Source organism: Protopterus annectens, chromosome 4.part1 (genome assembly GCF_019279795.1).
Source record: "Protopterus annectens isolate FY-2018-M chromosome 4.part1, PAN1.0, whole genome shotgun sequence".
Classification (NCBI taxonomy): domain Eukaryota; kingdom Metazoa; phylum Chordata; order Ceratodontiformes; family Protopteridae; genus Protopterus; species Protopterus annectens.
In genome coordinates, this window is record NC_056734.1 from 799281418 (window position 1) to 799308222 (window position 26805).

The 26805-nt window shown below is 38.2% G+C and overlaps 1 protein-coding gene across 5 annotated transcripts in view; it reads left to right on the forward strand.

Moving 5' to 3' along the window:
* The window catches only part of P2RY13 (purinergic receptor P2Y13), a 252408-nt gene that overhangs the window by 123003 nt on the left and 102600 nt on the right, over positions 1 to 26805 (forward strand). For 2 of the 5 annotated variants that reach the window (XM_044070545.1, XM_044070549.1), the window contains exon 1: positions 25858 to 26133. The exons of 2 other annotated variants lie outside the window; for them this stretch is intronic. The gene's annotated coding sequence lies outside the window, so the exon portion shown is untranslated. Of the gene's footprint in view, positions 1 to 25857; positions 26134 to 26805 lie in introns of those variants that run through there. One more of the 5 variants, XM_044070548.1, reaches the window with a different exon arrangement.

Consider the following 26805-nt stretch of genomic DNA (forward strand, 5'->3'; position numbering starts at 1 on the left):
AATAATACTAGAAGTAACATGAATAGTCAAGACAGTTTACGTATACCCAAGTATGCTACAAATAAATGTAACCTTGTATGAGCTGCAGAAAGAAGCAATTCTGGGTGCATTGCCAGTGCTGAGTAAACCACTCTTGGCAAACATCAAAGACTGAAGCAAACTAATTTCATAAACGTTACATCACACCCTGAATCAGAAAGGGGGTCTGTTATTGTCATAACATAACTCAAAATGAACAAATTCAAAATAAAGTATGAACAATAAATTGGTAAGCAGACTCCTGTGTGACAGTCTGCAGCCAGTCCTAAGTGTCTGTCTTTGCCTACTTGTTTCTTTCTATGGTTTCTCTAGTGAACACACTTGTAAACATATTCATTGCTTAGCAGTTGACTCCTAGCCACACAAACTGTGGCATGACACCATGATAACTGAAGTAGGCCATTAATTTTCCCAAAAATAATGGTTAAGATGTTTACCTGTTCTTGTCTTCTTGTTAATGTTGGTGGCTCTGGAATTGCCAGCCTCTCCTGTAAGTCTGTATTTGAACACTCCTCCTGGGTCCATCTCATTTGCTCACTTAACCAAGTACAGTGAGATCATATTCTGAGCCTAGTGTTCACTTTACTTAATACAGAGAGAAGATTTGAGAAGGCCAACTCACTTAGGTTCTTCCTTCCTCTCTCCTTGCACTTTACTATCAAAAAAAAATTGCACTTTATTCACCTACTTTATTTTGCTTTTGCCTCTTCTTAAAAGTACTCAATTTTATTTATTCTGCTGCATTTATTACTGCTTGGTAGTAGCCTGATTAAATTGTAACTGTTATTCTAAGTCTTTTGGTTTAAGCACTTGGGCTTCATACCGGTTGTTTTACATTAAGAAGGTTTGTGGTCTGCAATGTTGTGGCAGGACAGGTAGCTTACATCCTAAACTGGGAATTGCTGATTGAAGGCTCAGTGTCTGCTATTCTAAAAGTGTATTAGTTCTGGTTTAAGCACTTGGGCTTCAGGCCAGTTATTCTACATTAAGAAGGTTTGTGGTCTGCACTCTTGTGGGAGGAGAGGTGGGATTCTTCCCTCCTGAGCTGGGAATTTCTGGTCACAGGCTTGTTGTGCCTGCCTATTTGAACTGTTTCTTTCTGAAATTGGTGTGCCTTGTTGCTGTAGCATAGACCAGATTCAGGCCTGCTGAATCTAGCTTTGTTTGTATAACTTGAACACTGATCCAGGCCATCTTTTTTTGAGACGGTTCCCCTGCACCCTAGTGGCAGGAGTGTGCAATTAGAACTTGTCTGATTGAAGACAGCTGGAACAGGGGTCAGTTTTGAGCTTTTTTTCTAGTTAATTGGGTAACTTGTTTAAATCAGTTTGTTGGTTTTCTATTGTTTTATATATATAAAATAAATTGCACTTTATTCATCTGCTTTTACTGTATTTGTGTTTCTTCCTATTTTATTACTAGGAGCATTGACTAGAACTGTGATCTGAGATATATAACAATAAGTATCATTTTCTGTGCATTTAAAGTGTTTTTAGATTGTATCTGCTTTATTTTCTGAAAAAAAAAAACAAAAATATACTTGTTCCCCGCCTTTCTAATCTAGTACAGTCCAGTTTTCAGGTTAGTGCTGAATTCAGGGCTGTGCTACAAATCTCTGTGTCTACCCATACCTTACTTGGATAGAAGGAAGTTTCTCTGTTCACCTGTGAGACAGGGGAGCTTTGAGCAGCCTATCTGTCCCTGGAAGAGTGGTTTCAGCCCAGAAATTAGTAGTTTATTGGCCATTTTGGGCTAATTTCTATCTCTTTAATTTCCCTGCTATAAAAACTGCATTTGCCTGTGGCACAGCACAATGCTTCAGAGATCATCCATGTGCAACTAACAACAGGCAAAACTGCAATTCAAATTGTAGCTTGCTACAGATCACCCACCATGTCCCAGGACCCCCATTCTGCATTTCTGTAAACACTGGGAAACAGAGGGCAGGGCTCTACAAGGCTGCTTTCCATGTGGACACTGTACACATTGCAAAAGTATTTTCAAAACCAAGGAGTTTTTCAGTAAGAATAGTGGCAAAATATTTAATATCACGTTTTTTGCCAATTGTCAGTCAGAATGGTTAATATACTTGGCCACATGCAGCTGCTCTGCCTTCTATGTTGGGCAAACCTCAAGACCTTTCAAGTTCAGAATTTCAGAGCACTTAAGTGATATTAAGACCAAGAGAATCAGTAATGCATTATACAAACACACAGAGAAACATCCCAAAGCCAACTTTCACTTTGCTATTATAGATAAAATACAAGGTAATAACAATAATAAATCAGACTGGCATCAACTACTTAATAACAAAGAGAAAAAATGGATTGTTAAACTAGGGGCACTATTTCCTCCAGGACTAAATGAATATTTCTAACATTTTTTATATAAGTGTAATTTCTCTATACAACCTCCAGGTGGACCAATTACTATTTAAGGGGAATGTTTGTCATGAAGATTTAATATGCTGATGAAGGCTTAATATCTTTTTAGCCAAAACTGGTCTGTTTGTTCTCCTTATGCTATTAAAATAAACCTTATTGTCACTGTTTTGCTGGTTCTTGCTTTTTTGTGATTTCAATTACCCAAACATTAACTGGGAGAACTACTCAAGTACTAACTCCTTTGCCCAACATTTCCTAGAATTTATAAATTCAAATACCCTGGAACAACTGGTAAACACTCCCACCAGTGGTGACTACGTATTGGTCCTGGTCATCACCAACATGGGTGACTGGTGTTCCACACTGGAGGTCAACCCCCTCGCTGGTTAGATCTGATCATAAACAAATCACTTTGGATATTCACATTCTGCCCCCACCCCCGGATAAGAAAACCACTGTGAAACACTTTTCAAAAACAAACTTCATGTTACTTAAGACCAAGTTGGAAAGTTTCAAAGCCCCCATGCTAAAGGATAATGCTGTCCAAGCTGCAAAATCCTTTACTAATGCATTCTACAGGCACCTACAAGAATGCATGGATCGTGCTATCCCAAGCAAAACCAAAACTCACTCCTCCAAGAAAAGGAAACCAGTCTGGTGGACCCCTGCCATAAACAAGCTATACAACAGAAGGAGGAAACCTGTACAGAAAAGAGTAAAATCCCAAGAAGGGAAGACATCCCTGATCAGTATCAGCAAGAAACTATGATCCATCAAAAAATTCATCCAAGGCGAGCTTCGAAAGAAAAATTGCCAAGGACTCCAAAGATAACCACAAGGCATTCTTTAGCTATGTCAAGAATCTAAGTGGCAATGCTCAGATCTGCTTGGAGTTAGTGCAGAATGGCACAAAATACACTGAACCAACTGATATTGCCAACATCCTGGCAGACAGGTTCAGTGCAAACTTCACCCCCCAAAAGGGCCCATAACCATACCAGAAGAATGTAGAACCCCTGAAATCACAGGCACTCAGGTTAAAACAGCCCTCTCCAAATCCAAAAACGCAGCATCAATGGGACCGGACAGTGTCCCAGGCTGCATCTTACACAAGCTCAAAGATGAACTAACCCCTCACCTAAACACACTGTTTAAACTCAGCCTCTCCACAGGCTACATACCCATTGAGTGGTGCACAGCAATGGTTATTCCGCTCCACAGAGGTGGAGCCACAAAAGACCCCGGGAACTATCGCCTGACTAGCTTGGTCTGCAAGGCTATGGAGTGCATCATCATGGAACTCATTAAAAGAGACATTGGGAACCTCCAAACACTGGACCCTACCCAGTTCGACTTTGTTAAGGGCAGATCATGCCTCCTAAATCTGATGGACTTATATGAGACAGTTATCAAGGCTATAGATGAGGGAAAGGTGGTACACACAGCCTACCTAGACCTTGCAAAGGCCTTCAACACCATTCCCCATTCTGGTATTATAGATAAGATCACCAGCCTGAACATAAACCCCTATCACAAGATGGATTGCCAACTGGCTCATGGACAGAACCCACATGATGAGAGTTGTGGGAGCTAGGTCCGACTCTAAACCGGTTACAAGTGGCATTCCCCAGGGCTCAGTCCTAGGACCCCTCCTGTTTGGCATATACTTCTCAGAGGTACAGGCAAGCACAAGAGGACTATGGCTGACCAAGTTCACAGACGACTGCAAACTAGGGGCTATAATTGACTCTCCAGCTGACACAGACATCCTCCAAAAGTGTCTTACTGAGACGGATACCCGGTGTCAAAACCATGGCCTCAAGCTAAATGCCAAAAAGTGCATAGTCATCCCCTTTGGAAAAAACAAAGTACCTACAAACTACCACACAGGTGGTAGTCCCCTAAATACGGAAGACATAATAAGGGATCTGGGGACCCAAGTAGATAGTAATCTCTCCTTTGATAATCACATTGCCAAAGGGGTTAGAAAACCCTTCTATGTGGCCCACCTAATCACAAATGGGTTCGCATCCAGATCAAAAGAGGCCATTGTGCCCCTCTACTCATCACTCATCAGACCCATCATAGAGTACAATGCCCCATTTGGGATGTACCTTACAAGACACCTGCAACAGCTGGAAAGACCACAGAAGTACCTCACCAAGAGGATCACGGGCTTCAAACAGATGCAGCTCGACTGAAGAAACTCCAGCTGTACTTGGTTGCATACCGCCTACTCAGAGATGATTTCTGCCTGACATACAAGGCCATGTTCAACCCAGAACTGATAGACATGCTCCACATAAAGAAAACCATATCCCCTTGAGCCACACACTCTGGGGATCTAAACCTCACCACAACAATAAATAGGACATGCTGGAGGGATAGATTCCTGTCCCATAGACTTCCCATGCTTTGGGATATGATTCCAATCAACATTAGGCTAACACTCTTCAAGAGAAACCTGATGAGTGGATGGGAAACAGAAAGTTTACCCTTCGGATCACTTCAGTGGCTCTGGTGGACAGAGGCACAGGGCACTAATCTAAGGGGCAGTGAAAACCAACACATTCTGGCTAGGCTTATAAATGCCTTTGGGCAGATAGCCTAGTACATACCTATGAACTTCCTATACAAGAAGTACATAGTTTGATTCTCACAAAGGGAAATTCCCAAGGCTTAAAGTGACCCACAATGGACGTTAGCCTCATACTTACCTATGAAACAAAACTGTTTATGTAACCCATTCCATCACTTCAACAGTGCTTCTGTTTCTCCATACCCTAACCCACCATTATTTCTCATATTGCATTCTATGGTCCTATTATTACCCATTTTGTGTCCACACAATGTTCCTCCTGTGCCACATGCTACAGTCCCACCAATGTTCCTAGTACTCACATCTATGACTCCAGCATTACCTTACATAATTTATGTAGCTAACCAAAGTGTTGGCCTCATCACAGCACATTATGCAGCCTCACCACAACCTCAATATACTCCTTCCATGGACTCTTCAAAACTTCAGTTAACCATTCCATGGCCAAAGCACTGCCCCAGGAATCCATTCTATATCCATTTCATTCTCTCTTTCTTAAAAATAATACATTTATGAAGTTAGATAATACTTATTTTCTAAGCTGTTTGGAGTTTTCTCTCCCACATCCCCACTTTTTTTAGGTTGATTGATCTCAGATGATCATAGACAATTGCATGTATCCAAAACATGTTTTCTCTGTTTGTCATATTTCTTCAGTGTGTGCAAATGGGATTTCATTCTTAGAGCAACATGAAGGGAATTTACTGCATGATGTAAGTTACATTTCAGTAATATTTCATGTATGTTTTAACTATCTGCATATCCACTTGAGGTGGGATTGCATATAGATGGGTAAAACAACAGTCTGAATGATAGCATTTTTCTCTCTTGCATTTAATATCACAACATTTGCCAAGTTCATGATTTTCCTTGTGTGTGTATGTGCATGAGTATTACAGCTTTTCCTGTAGGTCAAAGTGCGTGTGCATGTACACACACACACACACACATAAAGATGCAGAGAAGGATTTTGCTTAGGTATTGTTGAATCATGTAAATATAAAAGGGAATAATAGCTTATGTAGGACTCAAACCCAATAACTCCAGCACTCTGTGAGGGTGTCACTGTTGCTGGACTAACATGTTCTTCCTGTAGATCATTTTGTATTTTTGGGAACTGTTTCTATTATTTTTCCTAATAACACAGGCTTTCTTCTATTTACTTTTGATTAGCTTTTCCTTTGCCCTACTTACTAGGGCTTCCTTTACTGGGCTCTTTGTCTTATTTCATTTCCCTTTTGTTCTGTTCTGTGAGTAGAAGCACTGTCCTGAGATACACATACATGGATGCCATACATTTCTTTACTTAGTTTCTCAACAGTTCCTGCTGCTAAGTTAGATAACCATCATCTCCTGTCTGTTTTTTAATGCCACCATCAGCTCCCTCCTTTTTTACGTCTGTTTAATGCTTTCATTTTTTATTGTTACTTTAAATTGACATGTGTTGACATGTCATGAATTTTGAACGTGCCACTTCTTATTTTTGTATCCTGTTGCCATTTCTTTGCAGCCTGTCTCACCTATCTACTTCATTTGCTTACACTTTCTATATCACTGTTTTATGTCACGTGCCATCTGCAGTGTTCCTCTTTCTTTTGCACTGTTAACATTATTTCAGTGCTGCACTGCTGCCTGTTTCCCTTATTGTAATCTACAATATCTTAACACCATTTACGGTGGTTTTCTTTTGGCTACGTCTCTTTTGTTCTCCATCATGTCCACACACTTTTTCTGCTGTACCCAAAATCATTGCTTCTGCTTAATTTTTGATACATTTAATTTTATTGCTACTGGATAGTTTTGCTGTTAATCATTTTATGTGCATTGGCTAAATATAAAAAGACTGTTTCTAGCAGTTTATACATTTAATTGTATTGCTACTGGATAGTTTTGCTGTTAATCATTTTATGTGCATTGGCTAAATATAAAAAGACTGTTTCTAGCGGCTTTATGTACCTTTGTGTAATACTAAAAGTAATGACTGTTCTTCCAATAGATTCTTAGTGAACATGGGTCTATAATGCAACATGGTGTCTTCTGTTATTGAGATAAAATACATTGTAACTGAAATATCAAACTACAACAAAATCATCATTTCAACAGAACACAGCACAAAACTGTACAAAATTCTACAGTATAACTGTTTTAGCAGGGAGCAGACCTGCATTGTCAAATGACAGGGCTCTCACCCCCACATACTCATAAATAACGCAAACTGAGACAAAAGATTAAAACACAAAGACAGAGAGACACACCCTATTATAGCAATAACCCACGCCTGGGTGTGTGTAATGCTGGATTTATCCACGGTTGGTGTGTTTTGGTCACGAGGGCGAAGCCCAAGTGGCCAAACAAAGCCAACCGTGGGTAAATCCAGCATTACCCACACCCAGAAGTGGGTTATTGCTATTATACAATGACATTATTTAAGAAAAAAAAAAATAGTTTTCTTAAATAATGGCATTGTATAATGCCTCCTTGCTGCCCTTCCGCAGCTGTCTGTTATTCTGCAGCAGTTCTGATGTACTGCGCATGCGTATGCCTACACAGTACATCAGAGTTGTGGGCAAAAGCAACGGAGAAAGCAAGATCTCCATTGCTTTTTACAAACTGTTTCTCTATGTCAAATGGGTTTAACATAATGAAACAGCTTTAAAAAAAGCAACGGAGACTCTCTGTTGCTTTTTTTAAAGCTGTCTCGCTATGTTAAATCCATTTAACAAAGCGAGACAGTTCTGAAATAAAAAAGCAACGGAGAAAGCAAGATCTCCGTTGCTTTTTATAAACTGTCTCGCTATGTTAAACTCATTTAACATAGCGAGACAGTGTGAAGCAACGGAAATTTTGCGTTCTCCGTTGCTGTAAAACAAAGAGTTATAGTAATGGAAAAAGTCCGGGCGACCGGACCTTTTTCCATTACTATAACTCTGATTTACAATGTACACGCTGACCAATCAGAGTGCAGGTTTTTGAATATTAATGGGGGTGTCGTTGTATAATAACCCTTTTCCTCTTATCTCAGTTGTGCAATGTGTCATCAAACTCCTGCATGTGACAAAGCAAACATTGACACATTGTAGCAACATGCAGAAATTATTACAATGCTGTGATATTTTTAAGATACAGTTAAATACAAAGCTATAACAAAGCCTAGTGCACCAAGCCTTTCTTCATGCCCTGAGATGGTTAATTAACTCCCAGTTATGGGGGGTGTAGTAATAGTTACACTGCACATATATGTCCTAAATTTTCTGTAACGGCTGCACTGCTTTTATAAAATGGGAACTTTCACTTTTTTGTTTTCTAGTCACATAATCAACAAACTAGAAGTTACCTACTGTTTCAAAATACATTTTGCTGTGTAAGTGTGTTTTGCTCATTTCTCATGTGACGCTATTCACCCTGGCTGTCCCAGTAATTGTTCCATTGAGATTACTGCACTGCTGTGGTAAATAAATATAAATAAAGAAATTAAATAAAGAACTTTTTTGACAGAACACAACTCAAATGCAGTGTAAATAAAATCATCAGGTTAAGTCCTTTATGTGACATGCTAAAAATTTGCTCATCCAACATAGCAACTGTAACGTTAAAGATAAGACTAAAGAAATTAAATGGTGTCAAAACACTAACATTTAGAAGTAATATACATTTTCTTTTAGGTTTTAATATTATAAGACTTAACCGGGAAGGCCGATATTGGTTAAAAATAAATAAATAAAAAGAAAAAAAAACTGATGAAACGACAAGTAGACTCAAGGAATAAATATATATAAAAGTTAAGGTTAAGTGCTTTTATCTTGCCAATGGAGTTTTGCTAAAGTGGGAGCTGGATGTGTTGTTTCACTTTCCCCTATTTAAATACTGTAAGGCTCATTATCAGTACCTGGATGATTTGCTGTTCCTTTGACATGGTAGTCCGGAGCAATTCATCAATTGATTGATCAGATAGGAAGTAGTACTACTTTTACAGTTTACTTACCACATTGGTGTGGAAGAGATCAGACCAATAAGCAGAATTACATACTTGCAAAGGTAATCAGAGCCATATATTATAATGTGGCTTTACTCAGAATCTCAGGATGTAGAAGAATGCAAAGAACTTCAGAAAAATCATTATATTGTGCTGTCATTAGCATTCTCCATATCTATTTGCCCTATGAGGCCCCAGTCCCCCTTTAGCAATATTTTTTATTCAATAAATATCAGTTTTATGCAAACTGTTCTTTGGATCATTCCGCTTTCACAGAAGCACAATGTACCAACCAGTACTCAGTTCTACACTGTGCAAGCAATGTTACTTTAATCTGTGCATAAATGTAAAGATGTCACGGGAGATACAGGACTAGAATTAGTAGAAAGAAAGGCAAGTTTTAAAAAAGAAAATATTGTTATGGCTGCGGTGCATCAACACACACCCTTCAGACTGAGCTATATGGTGAGTATGCATTCGATACATCAGTGCGAAGAACAATACAGATTTCCTCATTTGAGTTAAAATACATGTGAAAGGGAAGTGTGGCAGATAAACACACTCCAGCACTCCAACCAAACAATGTGACAGTTATCCTATGGGAAAATATTGTTATTGTATAGGTAGTGTACACAAAAGTCATTACCGGCAAGTATGACATTAGAAATAGAATGACACTTTTTGCATCATGTTATACTCATTTTGTGATGACTTTCATTTATTCATTCTATGATTATCCACTTAATATAGTTAAGGGACAGTCATGAGCTGAAACCTAATCACTATCCAATCACTTGGTGCATGCAAGGCAGAGAAACTAATCTTGGGTAGAGGCCTGTGTAGCGCATTAAGCAAACAAACAATGCACGCGCACGCACACACACACACACACACACACACACACACACACACACACACACACACACACACACACCCCTTAGGGCTCACTTGTGGCAGGACTTGATATACTGGATGAGACTGACATACCTGGCAATATCTGATTGATACAGTATGGAATCAATACAGAAGACATCCTCTTAATCAGGAATCAGACTGAAGAGTTAATTACTGTGACGTACCAAAACAAATTGATGACACCTGTCCCAACCATATTACTGGTTTGTTTATGAAAAATGTACTTGATGTTTCAGTTTTATCTACATTTCTATTATCTGAATGTAAACTGGCAAAAAGGAAATGTGCAGTTCCCATTTGGTGAATCATAATCTCATCTGACATTACATCTCAGTGAATTCTTACTTGTTGTCATTTCTGTAAACCTTCCCTCCTTCCACATGCTCAAAATGTAGATTAGTGATTGTAACATATGAGTCAAATCGCTGTAATAACTGAATGGATTTTCGCTTTTGGAAATGTGTCTAGATTATGTGTACCACAGTAAGTGGAAAGTTATTCTAGGAAGCATGCGCTGTCATTGGATGAGTTGCCATTCTATTACTGCCTTCCATTCTGTGTGAGGGAATCCTATTGGTAATACAATGATGGAAACTGCAAGTTACAAACTGGTAAAACCTGAGACATTTATCTCTTCTTTCACTTTCTTTTATACTTATGGTTATAGATATACAGTTAACTTCTTCTGAACAATCTAAATGCTTGCATGCTAAATGATCAAGTTTTAACACACACACACACTATATATATATATATATATATATATATATATATATATATATATATATGGTTTCCTATTGCAATTTCAAATGGCATGTGTCAGAAAGGCATTTTTCAAAAGGGCACAATACCGAACCAGACTACATCAAATGCACAATACCAAATGTGCAGTGTAATTCGATAGTCTGAGTTCGGTATTGTCAATGGAGAATACAGTACAGTGAGGAACAGGGAATTTACCCATTTCCTCATTGTAGTGTGATCTCGGAGTTGGTATATATAATTTGCAGGGGGTGAGGTGGGTGCAGGGGGGCTTACCCCCCTGCAAAATAGCAAAAATCATGTGCCATTGACTGGACATTTTAACGGTACATTACGCTGTATAGCTTATATGGCTGACATCGCCCACTGCTATGTTGAATACATCGAACTACAGGTGTCAATGTATTCAGTTTCTATGTGTATGCCTGATCAGCATTGCAGAGTTTTACATTTTAGGTTGACATTGTACCCAGCTGATGATTGCATTTTCAAAATTTCAATAGTAAACCTAATTTTATATATATATATATATATATATATATATATATATATATATATATATATATATATATATGCACACACACAAACACACACACACACACATACACACACATATATATATATATATATATATATAGATATATATTTATATATATATATATATGTATATATACATATATATATATATATATATATATATATATATATATATTAGATATAGATATATATATAGATATAGAAACAGATATTAAGACACACACACACACCTCTCTGTACACTATCCAATGTTCAAATATGTTAACAGTTGCCATTTGTTTTTCTTGCATGACATAGATGGTACTCAAGACATAACTTGATTAAGTAACAGGAAAAGTATATTGAATGCCAGAATATATATGATGTAATAAATATGGAACATATGTAGAAATTGTATGCTTTCCTCTAATCTTTTCCATGTTTACCTTACTTATTTCTCACGCATTCCTGAAGTCTCCCACTGATTTTCATCCTTCATCTTCATCAGGAAAGCCATTTCCTGTGTTTACTATAATCTATATTTTTTGTTTATAAAGAGAGAAAGAAAAAGCATGTCCTCATACTATCCCTAACCAACCCTGATACGGCCTTCAAGTTATGTGTCATATACTGCATTTCACTTTTTCTTATTTATATTATTTCTTGGACTTTATTATTTTTTTTATTTCCTGACTTAAACATTTCTTTTAAAGAGAAATGTGGCACAGTCGACAAGAAAAGGCAAGTAAGACAGTTTAATGCTACACAATACCTCTCAGAAGTTTTAAGCACCTGAAGTAAAGGCAGACATATGAAAAACAGAAATGGCAGAAGGTCACTGATAAACGGTTCACAAACCACAGAAAATAGCGTACAAGAGTTTAATTTCCGCTTTCGTCACAACTTCATCAGAATACAAGTACAAAATTCAAACAGTTTAAATACCCCAATCAATTAAAACTCAATTAATCTAAATCAAGTAAAATACATAATATTAAAAATATTTATGCATTGAAAAAAGACATTAAATCTATATCTTTAGACATAACTAATTTACGATGTTTTAAAAAACACTTCAAATTAATGCTTTCATTAAGTCCCGGAAAAATGTCAGATTTTAGTCTAACTTGCCATAAAGACTCCCGCTGTTCAACATAATTTTTGAAATCCCCAGCCCTCCTATCTGTTTTACATATTTCCAAAACAGAAAATAAATTTTTTGTAAGTAGAACATATGATGGAATGCTTATACAAAGCATTATTATGATCTTTGATTTTAATAGCATACAAATGTTCTTTAATGCGGGTGGCTAAAGTTCTGTAGTCATCCCTACGTGAAAACAGGGCAAGTAGAACACATACTAACATATACAACACCGCAAGTGTTACAGTCAACAAATTCAGATACTTCAAAGTATCTGAATTTGTTGACTGTAACACTTGCGGTGTTGTATATGTTAGTATGTGTTCTACTTGCCCTGCTTTCTACGTAGGGATGACTACGAGAACTTTAGCCACCCGCATTAAAGAACATTTGTATGCTATTAAAATCAAAGATCATAATAATGCTTTGTATAAGCATTCCATCATATGTTCTACTTACAAAAAATTTTTATTTTCTGTTTTGGAAATATGTAAAACAGATAGGAGGGCTGGGGATTTCAAAAATTATGTTGAACAGCGGGAGTCTTTATGGCAAGTTAGACTAAAATCTGACATTTTTCCGGGACTTAATGAAAGCATTAATTTGAAGTGTTTTTTAAAACATCGTAAATTAGTTATGTCTAAAGATATAGATTTAATGTCTTTTTTCAATGCATAAATATTTTTAATATTATGTATTTTACTTGATTTAGATTAATTGAGTTTTAATTGATTGGGGTATTTAAACTGTTTGAATTTTGTACTTGTTGTATTCTGATGAAGTTGTGACGAAAGCGGAAATTAAACTCTTATACGCTATTTTCTGTGGTTTGTGAACCGTTTATCAGTGACCTTCTGCCATTTCTGTTTTTCTTTAGTTTTTGACTTGAAAGGCAGACATATGTTATAAAAACTGGGTCAGACCTTAAAAAGGTCCCACATAATCCATCCATTTCCCTAACACCCCACAAAGGGTGAGTCACCATGGACCCTGGGAACTATCGCCCTATTAGCCTGATGAGGCTATTCTGCAAGGCGATGGAGCATATTATCATGGAACTCATAAACAAGGATATTGATAACCTCCAAACTCTGGACCCCACCCAGTTCTGATTTGTGAAGGGCAGATCATATCTCCTAAACCTGATTGACTTATTTGAAACAGTCCCCAAAGCTGTGAACGAGGGTCGTGCAGTGCACACAGCCTATCTCGACCTCGCCAAAGCTTTTGACACCATCCCCCATTCTGGTATCACAGATAAACTCACCCAGCAGGGTATAAATCCATATGTCATGAGATGGGTCACCAACTGGCTCACTGACGGAACCCACACTGTAAAAACTGTGGACTTCAAATCTGACTCCAAACCTGTGACAAGTGGAGTACCGGAGGGTTCAGTCTTGGGTCCCCTCCTGTTAGGGATCTACTTCTCTGAAGTACAGGCCAGCACAGAGGGCCTCTGGCTGACAAAGTTCACAGATTACTGCAAATTGGGTGCCATAGTCTAGTCCCCAAACGACATGGACATCTTGCAAAAGGGCTTCGCTGAGATTGATGCCTGGTGTCAGAGCTATGGCCTCAAGCTCAAAGCCAAAAAGTGCATTGTCATTCCCTTTGGTAAAAACCCTGTACCCATGGACTACCACATAGGTGGCAGCCTACTTAACGCTGAAGGTGTAATAAGAGACCTCGGGTCTCTAATGCACAGTAGCCTCTCCATGATAATCACATCACCAGAGTAGTCAGGAAATTCTTCTACATAGCACACCTCATCATGAAAGGGTTCTCATCCAGGAAAAAAGAGGTCATTGTCCACCTCTACTCGGCTCTTTAATTAACCCATTATTGAGTACAATGCCCCCTTTGGAATGTACCTTACAAGGCATCTACAACAGCTGGAAAGGCCACAAAAATACCTCACAAAGAGGATTATGGGACTCAAACAGTTACCCTAAACTGACTGCCTCAAAAAACATCTGCTTTACTTCGTAGCATATTGTCTATTCCAAGGTGATCTCTGCCTAACATACAAAGCTATGTCAAACCCAGAGCTGTTGGACATGCTACACTTAAAGAAATCCCAATCCCTCAGAGCCACACCCTCTAGAGACCTAAACCTTATCACCACAATTAACAGAACATGCTGGAGGGACAGATTCCTGTTCCAGAGACTTCCCATACTCTGGAACAAGCTACCTATCTATGTCAAGCAGAGTTCTTCACTAGCACTCTTCAAGAAGAATCTTGATGAGTGGATGGGTAATAGGAAATTCACACTGGGAATCACTTTGGTGGCCCTGCTAGACAGGTGTGCAGGTAAATAGCATCCATGGGTGGTGAAAGCCAGGGAACCTTGTTGGCTAGGCTTACATAGGCCGTAGGGTTGATAGCCTAGTACCTACCTATGAACCTATTTATCTTCACATTTTGTATAAATCTGTGTATAATATATTCATCAAATAAGTGCATCTTGAACCTTTTCATCCATACCACAGAATTTTGTGTGGTTGGGAGGGGTAGTTCAGATAAAGGGAAGCATCCTACCAACTGGATCACATAAAACTATATACCAGAAGGGTTCACTGCAGTTCACATCCTAAAATAAAAGCATGTATATAAGCCACATAATAAGGTCCAGAATCTCTATTGTCTGTGAATGAATAAGAAACGCTTGTCCAGCACAGCTAAGAAAGGCAATCTACAAAGTCTAAAGCATAAGCTATGAGGCACCCCAGGATACTTTGTGCCATATCATAATATTATATTGGTATATATTTAATACTGATGTAACATTGTAAGCCCCTTAATATCTCTCTTACTTTTATAGGCACCTGCTAATGATTTCTTGGGCAACATCAATGGTTCATATAATGGAGATGCATATGGGCATTACCACAATACATACCCTTCAGACTGGGCTCTTTAGAATGGATGGGATCCAGAGCAGACATTCAGGATTGCTCTCCCTCACAACTAATGTGGGTCAAAACCCCCTTATATAGCTGGGAATAAGCTTTAATGGGCAATATGTTGCATGTCTTATTTGATTAAAGCAAGAAAATGGAATTTTGCACTAGTATATCAAACATAGCAAAAGGAATACAAATAAAATAGCTAAAAGTAAATAACAGTGAAAATGGACACTATCAAAAACTTTAGTGAAACACTATGTTTGTTTCACCTGTATGGCTTCGTCAGTAGTGAAGAGGTCACTGACAGAAGATTAACAGTACTTCATTTAGTTCTGTAGAAGGATCTCAATTGGTTACTGAATCAAGTAAGGTAAATTAACCCCTATTAAGCGTGCAAGAAGTCATTTATAAACATAGATAAAAAGGAATAATAAACAACAATGGAGCAAGCAAGCAATACTGTCCTACAGGGTAGTGTTGCCTAGAAAAAAAGAAGGCAAGCCTCCCAAACCATCCATGCATGGGGGTTTACATCTACACCCCTTTACTGAATACAACTAACTCAGAATCTGCACAATGTCAGACTAGGTTAAAATTTTTTTACAGACATAGACTTTCATGAATCAGTTACTCACTAAAAAGATAACTAAATATGTACTATATCCCTCACCACCACCCCTCAGTAATGCTTTTACTATATAAACATTAACACTATCAAACCACCATGGAAATAATATACCACTCAGGGACGCTATGATGCCCAAAGCCTCTCCACCCTTGGAAGTTTCATTATCCCTGTAATATCCAATCTGGAAGGTATTTGAAAAATGGACTTCTTAATTGTTTTGATGTATTTTATTATTAGCATTTTTTTATTATTATGTATATGTTTCATTTAAGATAGTTACTAAACCTAATATTGCAAGGTTTCTATAGGATATGTAATCGTTGTTGTTGAAGAAAGCATTTTATATACAAAACATTATGTATTATTTATTTATTTATTGACATTTGTTAACCGGGTTAGTCCAACTGGGCTTGTGGCCCATTTTCAATGGAGACCCGAGGAGAAAAGCTCCAATGATACATTTCTAATACAAAGTATAATATTACACAAATGTATTGAGGTGAGAAGCAATTATACATTTACAAATAAATTTCACTTACAAAGTATAAAACTACACAAAAATATGAGGTGAGAAGCAATTATACAGAACAAAGGTTTAACATTTGTTGAGTACATACATACAAGTTAAAGTTCCAAGTATGGAGAATGGAAACAAAAATGAAAAATATGAAACATAAATTTTTATTGTGAGATACCGCAATAGGCTGAGAGTAAAACAAAGTATATATATATATATATATATATATATATATATATATATATATATATATATATATATATATATATATATATTGCTGCTATATGTGTGGAATTATGCAAATACCTTATGTGAGGTGTGTAGGGGGACTAAGTAGGGTCTTCAATAAGCGCAAGTGTGGGGGGGGCTAAGTGGTGTCATTGCAAGGGCAGGTCCTTGAATTGAGAAAATATGTTTTTAGTTCATTTTTAAAGTTGGAGGTGTGTGAAATTGAACGCAAGTCAAGGGGAAGTCTGTTCCAGGCATGGGCGACTGAGTGTTTACAGAGTAGTTTCCCTACAGACTTTGTAGGCTGGTAAATATCAAGTAGTTGTTGATCAGAAGTGCGGAGGGTTCAGGATGGACTGTAGATAGAGACTAAGGAGGAGGCAGATGGACAGAAGGAGGGTTTATAAATTATAGAGTGTAGCATGTGAAATTGATAAAGTAGCAGTAGTTGGGGAAGTTCAAGCCATTGGAGATAGTTTAAAGCAATGCAGTGGTGTGAGTTGTATGGGGAGTTAGTAACGAATCTGGCTATTTTATGGTATGTTTGTTGGAGTTTGTTAAGAGTGGTGGTCTAAATGTTGGTTAATACTGGGGTGGCATATAGAAGAGTAGGGAGGAGGAGGGCTTGTCCCAGAGTAAGTCTAGCATCAGGAGTTAGAATTTTTTTGTTTCGATAAAGTAGGCCTAATTTCTGGTGTGTTCTTTTTATAGATTGGTGTATGTGTAGGTTAAACTTTAGTTCATCATCGATGATGACCCCTAGGATTTTGTGTGATTATCAGGTTGGATACTTGTATTATTAGAAGATGTAATAACAAAGGAGGTTTTATGGTGAGAATGAGAACAGGGAAGGAAAAGTAGGAGTTTAGTCTTTTTGGGATTTAGGATCAGTAGGTTAAGAAAGCCATTGTTCTGTGGCTTGTTGGGTTAGGGAGTGTAGTTCGGAAATGTTATCAGAGATGGAGATAAGTGTGGCGTTGTCAGCATATTGAATGAGTGATGATTCTTTACAAGAGGTAAAAAGATCATTGGTGAAGATGTTAAACAAAAGAGGCCCTAAGATGGAGCCTTGAGGAACACCAGTAGAGATGGGAAGAAAGAGGGAGGAGGCTGAGAGCCATTTGACAAATTGTTCCCTGGCAGATAGGTAACTATTGAACCAAGCAAGTGAGGAGGGGGATAGGTGTAGGCTAGCAATTTTGGATAATAGTAAAGGATGAGAGACTGTATCAAAAGCTTTGGAGAGACAGGAAATGAGTTTATTGCTGTCTAGGGCCTCTGCAATGGTGTGTGTGAAGGAGAGGAGAGCAGTGGTGGTGCTGTGGTGGGGTCAAAATCAGTGTTGCGGAGGGGGTAAGCAAGTGGTGGTCAAGGAGGTGATTGAGAATCTGAGAGTGGATGCATTTTTCTAGTATCTTAGAGAGGGGGGATAGAATGTCAATGGGTCGGTAGTTTGAAGGTTCAGTGAAGTTTCCACCTTTATGAAGCGGGATAGTAAAGAAAGATTTCCAGAGGGTAGGGACAGCCGATTCAAGAATGGTTCAAGAACATAAACTATTCAATACTGTCTACTTGCTCATGTATGTCATTGTAACCATACCTCTCAACCTCTTAGAGGAAGAAATCTGGACAATGCCATAAATAAAAGTGTGACAAAGGCCCAAAAATAGGGACAATTTTTAAATATTGTTCTTACAAACTTAGAAAGTTGATAAAATAAAATGTTTTGCATTAACATGAATTTTCTAAAGGATATGAAGTCTGAAACTCAAATGTCTGTCATTTTTATACTTCAATCTTTAATGAATTACCAGTAATTTGCCACAAAACCACAATTTTATTGAAAAACAGACCAAAAATATGAGGCCAAAATCCAGACATTCTGCAAAATCTGTACAGTTGATTGTAACTGCTACTGGTGCTACTGTTACTTTCATTATTTTTCCTCCGTGCTCATGACTTTTTACACTTTACTGAGGGGAAACGGAAATGGCAGTAAGTTTTGTTCTTTTGGAGAAGCCATTTTTGATAGCTAAGAGAATATTTCATATTCAACCAAGTGGATAGAGGAATACACGGCTACATAATGCTTAGTCCTCCAAGCAGGTGTAACATTATGGAAAGTATATACCATTCATATCTGTCTAAGGAGAATTCACTTTTTGAAATCCTGTTGGAATGAGTCCTTAGCTAAACCTCCTGGGGATACATCCTTTAACATCATGATCCCAAAGGAAGACATGTGAATTGTGATCAACTTTTCCTGGAAACCCCTGTGTTTGGTCTGCTAGAAATGGTGCTGCTTCTGCAAAACTCCCATGCAGCAAAACATAAAGTATCCACAAGTAGCATAGCTATCTCAAGCTTAAGTGTTTTAGGACATTATTCTGCTGACATTTTACTTTTTGACACAATGGATATCACTGCCCAGGGACAGTTAGACTCATAAGATATAGGTGGTTGTTGCTTTTGTCTTTCAACTTTTCTCGGTTAGGGGTAACCACAGTGGAACTCCGGTCCACTAATGATTGGTAGTAGATTTTCACGAACACCGAGGTGCCAGCTCAATGTTCAACTTTCAGCGAAGGCATGCCCATTTATGCATGTCTTTCGAACGCCCACCAAACCACGAGTAGGACATGCAGACTCCACACAGAAGGCACTCCCTGCATTCCAGCCAAGAATCAAACTGGAAAACCTCTTGCTGTGAGGCAACAATGCTACCGCTGCACCACCGCGGAATCATAAGATATTGGTGGTAATAAGCAAAAAGTGTTTTGCCTGAGTCAAAACTGTGAAATCACCATACTAAGCATAGCTCACAAGCATGGGAACAACATGAAAAGAAAATCCCTGAGTTGGATCAGACTGCCCCTGGTATATAAACCGTAGAAGCCAGTCACTTATGTAACACTTTCATGCATAAGTAAGGGGTCTATATTAGATAAACGAAAGTTTATCTTACCGAACGTTGACATGATCGAAAATCCTGGTATTCAAAACTACAATTGTGGGGAGCTGTGCCCCTCACATCCCCCACTAAATATATATTCCAACTCCGAGATCACACTACAGTGAGGAAAGGGCAAATATTCCCATCTTCACTATATCGCGATCTCACAATTGCAGTTTCAGGTTCCGGGATTTTCGCTCATGCCAGCGTTCGATTAGATAAACTTTTGTTTATCTAATACAGACCCTAAGTAAGCTGTCACTGTTGCCATACATTTGGTAGTCATCAAAGGTAATGGAGTTAGACACAGTAGTAGGCTCCCTGGCTCTATAACTGACTTCTGTTCTGAAATTGGGAAACTTCTGTTAATGCAGCTATTAGGAATATGCTGAAAGAACCTGGAATGCAACACTGAAGTTAAGTTAAGGAAGTATTTTACATATCTGTACATAGTGAGACAGGACATACATGAAGCTATTATTCAAATCACAGTAAATATTACAATTATTGTACTTTACAAAGACCAATTACAAATATCAACAGGGAGATACAAGTTGTGTATACATTTTAAATTGGTTCTTTAAAAGCAAGCATGTGTTGGCAGTAAATGTAGAATTCCTCAGCTTGTATCCCTGAAACACATATAAGTTATTTCTTCTTTCTGGTGGTCATTGTCTGCTTTTTGGACATTCTGAAGAGATTCTTACAGAATATCTTTGTTCTTTTCATAGAATTTTCTCCTTCTTCTTCTTGTTCTTTCGGCTTTTCCCGGTTAGGGGTCGCCATAGTGGATCACCTGTCCACTCATGATTGGCAGTGGAGTTTTACGGTGTCGAGTTGCCAGCCCCGTGCCCAACCTTCCACAGAAGGCACACATATGCAAGCATTCAAACCTAGGGCCAATTTAGAGTGTCCAATCCACCTACAGCAGAGGTGAGTAATATCCTAGTTTTAATATCTTAAATATCAGGGTGCCTGGAAGAAGGGTTGCTTTTTCAGTTGTAGGTAACCAGCCTACTTTTTTATTACAAGACAGCTATACCTCACTCTGTTACTTAAGGATCTGGTAAGTGCAGTATACTTTGTATATGTGCAATGTACCCAAGACTTGGGGAAAGGGTCACTGATGTGGATACAGTCCTCAATGCATACTTAATACTTTGCACATTAAAATGAGTCAGTGGTGAAATATCTGCCTCAGACATTGAGCTGGTGGTAATTTTCCTAAGCAGCTGCAAGAGAAACAACTCATTATTTTCCTGAGCAGGTAGCTTATGAAACCAAGGCAGCACTTTTCAGATGTGCAGAATGATTACTCGCCATCTGCTGGGCTCTGAAGCTACTCCTTGGATATGCTTTTCAGCTTATGAAGGATCATGATCCCCTTGAAATGCTCAGCTGAAACCAGAACAACAACTCAACAATCACCTGCAGCCATTTTCTTTATACTGATACCAGTATGGCTTGATCAGCCCATGACAACAATATTGTTCTCTCACTTCTCTTCTGTAATGACAGTCATTAAGCCACCCCCTACCTTATGGCTGAGTATGACTATGTGACACACACAAGCTGAAACTTTCCTCTGACCAGAGGCTTATTAAGGTATAAATGGATTTGAACAAACTTGTGTGAAAATGACTGTCAATGTTCTCACATCCTTCCTTGGTGCTTACTTAGTCATACAACTATGACAGTAGTCAACCAGATTAGAAAAATTAAACGTGAAAATTACAGCTTTCCAGAGTCTTCTATTATGTGGATTATGTAGATCTATCATTGCTGAAATGAGGTCTCAGTCTATCTGGCACTGGAAATAAAAAACATAATACAAAGTACTAAAAACTGCAGGATAAAAATGAAATGAAGTTACAGAGTTTGGAAAACAAGTGTGAAATAGTTAAATTTTGCATAGTCCAAGTATGGGAATCATGATTTTGCACACAAAGAAGAAAAGATCATTCACTTTAAGTAGACAACAAATAGGAAGACCCCCCCCCCCCCACCTGGTGCTGTGACTCTGGAACTGATAACTAGAAGAGTTGAGACAGAAAATATATAATACCCAGCTGGGGGGATGTGGGAATATATGACCCATAAACATCAGTAAAATTATGAATATCTTTTTCTTTGAAAATACATGTAATGACTATATTCTTACATAACTCTGAAGAGGTATCTTGAACTGAAGTTAGATGACTGAGCAAACTATTTTTATTTTCTTGATGTTTTTCAGCTCAGTTTAAATCTACATGTACATTATTTCTCGAACCACCTCCAACACAACTGAGAGAATTTTTCTTCTCTAAGTGTTACAGGAATGCTACTGGCAGCTACATTTATCCTTCCATTTACACTCCTCTATCATTTTTCTGAGGATTCTTCTCAATTAATCTTTCCACACCTTAGTGCTGTACATTTTTCTATACCACTGGTGAGTTCAGTACTACCTGTAAATGTACATCTTCAATAAAATCGTACATTATTTTCCCCATCCTCCTGTCTTCCTGTATCACTTTTTCCTCAGTCTCCTTACTGATTCATAGATTCATCTCACATATATATACACACACACACACACACACACACGCACACACGCACACACGCACACACACACACACACACACACACACACACACACACACACACACACACACACACACACACACTTTGCTTATGTATACATTTCTGCTGGACCCACTCTCCACTTCCTGCTAATCAACTCTTCCCATCTGTGCACATATTTTTTAATCTATAAGCCTTCACTCATCACTGTCCTTAATGTTTCTCAGCCTCCTTCTAATGTATTTAACTCTGTATGTTCTGCACAATACTTTGGACCACTTTTTATACCTATCCCCTTCTGTGCAAACATATTCCTTAATTGTGCCCTTACACCTTTATGCAGTGATATCTCCTTATTCCAAGGAGATGCTGAAGTTACCCATGACGTTCCTCATACTCCCACATTTGATACTAACTCTGACATGCCTCATACTCCCGCACCTGATACTAACTCTGACATGCCTCATACTCCCGCACCTGATACTAACTCTGACATGCTTCATACCCCCACACCTGATACTAACTCTACCTCTCTTCTTTCAACTAAAGACCTCAACACTTGTCATACTTGGGCCTGTAGTGTAAACAACAGTATGACCAAACTGGGACATGACAAGATACCCACAGTCCAGTCATACCTGCAATTTACAGAAACTTGGATAGAATTAGATGTCTCCCTCCATCCACCTATCTGTACTACACAAAACATGCAATGGAATAACTGTGCAGGTGATTAAGGTGCCAAGGTTCCTTTCTTTCTTTTTCTTTCTCCATAAATCTTCTTGCATTATGAACATAAGAAAAAGTGCATATTACCTCTGTCTACTAGTCATGTCTGTCCACTACTAATTACTTCTCCCTTTTCAACATTCTTGTTTCTTTGTCCTCCCATAATGAATTCATCCATATATATGGCATTAACTGGCCTGGTAACCTCTTAAACTGATTTAAGTATCATTTCTTCTTTTACAAATTCACTCAGGTTATTAAGGAACCCACTCACCCCAACCTGCTATCCGCAGCAACTCACTTTCAGATACTGTGCTTATTGCATTCATTATGGCATGCTTAGCAACATTACTTTGCCAATGCTGATTCCTTAGAAATGGCCAGGTACCTCTCAGTGACCCTTTACATTCTTTAGGCCAAACTAAACAACTAAAATCCCCATTATCATCTTTAGACACTCTTTAACTTTTGGTCGAGAAGACAATCTTATACTCCAGAAAGTTTCATTGGCTGGATTCCTCTTTACTCTCTCAACAATTCAGATGATCATATGATTGACTTAGCTAATATTTTCATACCTATACACAGCACGCTATGTCCAATTCCCCAAAGGACAACCTTTGTGCTGGACTGTACCTGTCTCTTAACTAACTCAAGCAGTAAATGAGAAACTGGAAATCTACCCCGGGTGTGGCCCCCATGCCTCTGAGAGACACAGGCAGATAGTAATGCCCAAACTATCATACCCAGCCCATAACATTTAGAAACTTCCTAACATACACCCTCCTAATAAACGCACATAATACATAGGGGCACAATTGGGTTGGGTTCCACAGCTACATTTATAAAGGCACTGGTGCTTGTTAGCCTAGTAGATGCCTATGAACCTACAGCTGAGAAAAAAGTTGGTATTTGTAGGAGTCTACTAACAATTTTCACCTTCTCTACCCAATACTGACAGCTGAACACTGAAATCTAAATAGTAGTTAAAAGTAGTCATGAAACATATTCCAAAAACAGGCAAAATATTCTCTCACATCCTCCAAACATTACTGAAAATGATTCAAGTCACTTCTTGATATAAAAATGCCTCTCATCTCATCGCCTACACCTTCCATATCTACACACACCCTGGAAAACAAATGTATTTCTTAACCCTCATGCCCTTTCCTTTAGCCTTCTTTATCAACAACCCCCTGACTGACCTCCCAGGTAAGAAAACCATTCTTGTAATTATGATTTAATAACCCCAAGAATAGGTAAAGGTGTCAGCAACATCAAGTATGACTTACAAAATCACTTCATTTGAATCTGTCACTGATTCCACTCAGACAAACTCATTTTAAATGGAGGTAAAACCCACAGTATGCTTATTATTAAACACTCTAAACACTGGCTTTTGAGATCAAAAAATGCCTGATCTCACAATGCTGGCATTTTTTGGGGAGGTTGCACTACTGCACAGAGTTGCAATTTTTCCTTTCCCCCTGCTGTTGTGTGACGTCAGAGTTGATATATGGAGGGCGGGGTGTGTACTTTAAATAGAAGCTTTACTTTTTTTATTTTTTTGTTTTTTTTTATATAAGAACAAACTCTTTAATGTTCTACTTAGGCTCTGAATTTGAATATATACTTTACTGATATTTTATATTTCAACGTAAAATACATGACCATGTGTGGTTTGTGGACCTACCGTTAATACAGGAACACACGCACACACACACACACACACACACACACACACACACACACATATATATATATATATATATATATATGTGTGTGTGTGTGTGTGTGTGTATACATAAAATCATGGATCTACTACAAAGGCTTGCTTGCTGTCTGCTTGCATTACACTTGCTTGCTGCCACTTGCTTGAATAGGCATGCGCTTAAACTACCACTAACTTGATCTCTCATAACTGCTTAGCTCCCATAAGCATAACAGAATCTTAGCTCTAACCAATGTAACCCCAAAACTCCTTTCCTGCCCTGTGTGCCTAAAGCTCCCTTTCTCCTTCCTAAACCTAAATTTCTTGAAGGCTCTCTAATGCTAAAACTCCCTTCCTGATCCCTAAACCTAAAACTCTTTTCCTGCTCCCTAACCCTAAAATTCCATTTCACTCCATAATCCTAAACCCTAAACTCCCCCTCCCACTTCCTCCCCACTGCTGCTTGTCCAAACTCATAATGGAGTTTGAGAGTGAACAACACTCCCTCTCCATAGCTGCTTGTCCAAACTCATACTAGAGTATTAAAGTGAACAGTACTCCCTCCCCATAGCTGCTTGTCCAAACTCATTCAAGAATATCACAGTGAACAGCACTCCCTCCACACTGCTGCTTGTCCAAACTCATACTCGAGTATTAGAGTGAACTGTACTCCCTCCCCATGGCTGCTTGGTAGTAGTCATATTCGAGTTTGAGCATAAGCAGCAGCTGCCTACACAATCTACAAGACACTCTAGTCCTTGGCTCTGAGACAGGGGTTTGAGTGCCAGGCACCTGAACACCTCTAGAGAATCCTAAAATCACACACATAGACATATGCACATAGAAATGTGCATTCATGTATGTATGCCTGTGTGTGAGATTATTTCATTTTTTTGAATTTTTGTGCATATATTGAGGATGACATGTTTGGGGGGGGGGGGGGTACTGATCAGAAATATAAAAATATGCAAAACTATATGCCTACAGCAACTTAATGGCTCCGTCATTAAGGCATGCACTAAGAAGTCACATCAATCTTTCTCTGCAGATGTTCATCAAATTTTATATTGCATATTTCCCAAACTTCATTCTGTATTCAGTGTACTTCTCAGAATAATCTAGATGCTTGCTCATTAGCTTCGTGCATTAGCATTTTCCCTGTCAGTCATCAATTAAAATATGCTATACCATACTATTATGCATGTCTTCTTAATAGACAGGAAATGTGGCTTGTGTGATAACACCCACCATTTGAGGCGGTTTCTCACACTAACCAAAGAATACAACATCATCTGCAGCAGAAGTCTGTCACAGCTCTGCTAATTATAAACATATTGTAGAAGTTTTTTCAAGACAAAGGAATATCTTTGAAACTTTTAAGGAGCTAAAACTGTCTAAGAGCATTGTGCCTGATATTCTGAAAAGTAGACAAGAGACAACTTTACAACATTTCAAAACTGACTGCTAATTCACTTGGTATGACATCAACCTTATACGGATATAAAACTGCATCCATGGCATCCGAATGTAAGTTGTCAGTAAACACTTTTTCGCTCTGGTGAGTATTTCTTTTAGCAGCATAAGTGGAAAAAAGCTCTCAGTACTATTTTGTTTTAATGGCACCAATTACAAGAAAACTGTAAAGAATCAATGCTTATCTAATGAAGCCACTTTTTGACATTTATCTCTTTAAGATCCTAATGCAATGTGAAAGAAACAGTTTATTATTTTCAGTGTGTTGGAAGAGTCATGGTTCAGTTCTGGAGTATGATACAAATTTTACCTCCTCTCCTAACTGCTGTAAAAGTGCATGTCATTGTTAAAAATATGCAGTGGTTCACTAGAGTTCTGAAATATTTAAATTTCTTATTTTGTCAGTCTAGCAGAGGTGGAATAAATACCTAAGTGCTGTAGCAAAATGATAACAAGCTTTCTGTGTTTAACATATTTCTTAATCATTCAGGAAAGCCTAATGGTATGGTTTGTGAATTATTAAAGTAAAGAATCGGGAGGGTGGCCTAATGGTTAAGGTATTTGCTTTACAAACACAAGGTGCAGGGTTCAAGTCTCACAAGGGATAATTGGCTAGGCTTAAAATAGCCTGCAAGGACAGTTAGCTTAGTACAAATCTATGAAAAAAAATCTCTTATCCCTAACAACCTACAAAACATTTTTCCCACATAATAGCAGGCATATTTTTAAATGAAATCATGAAAGAAACAAATTAAAC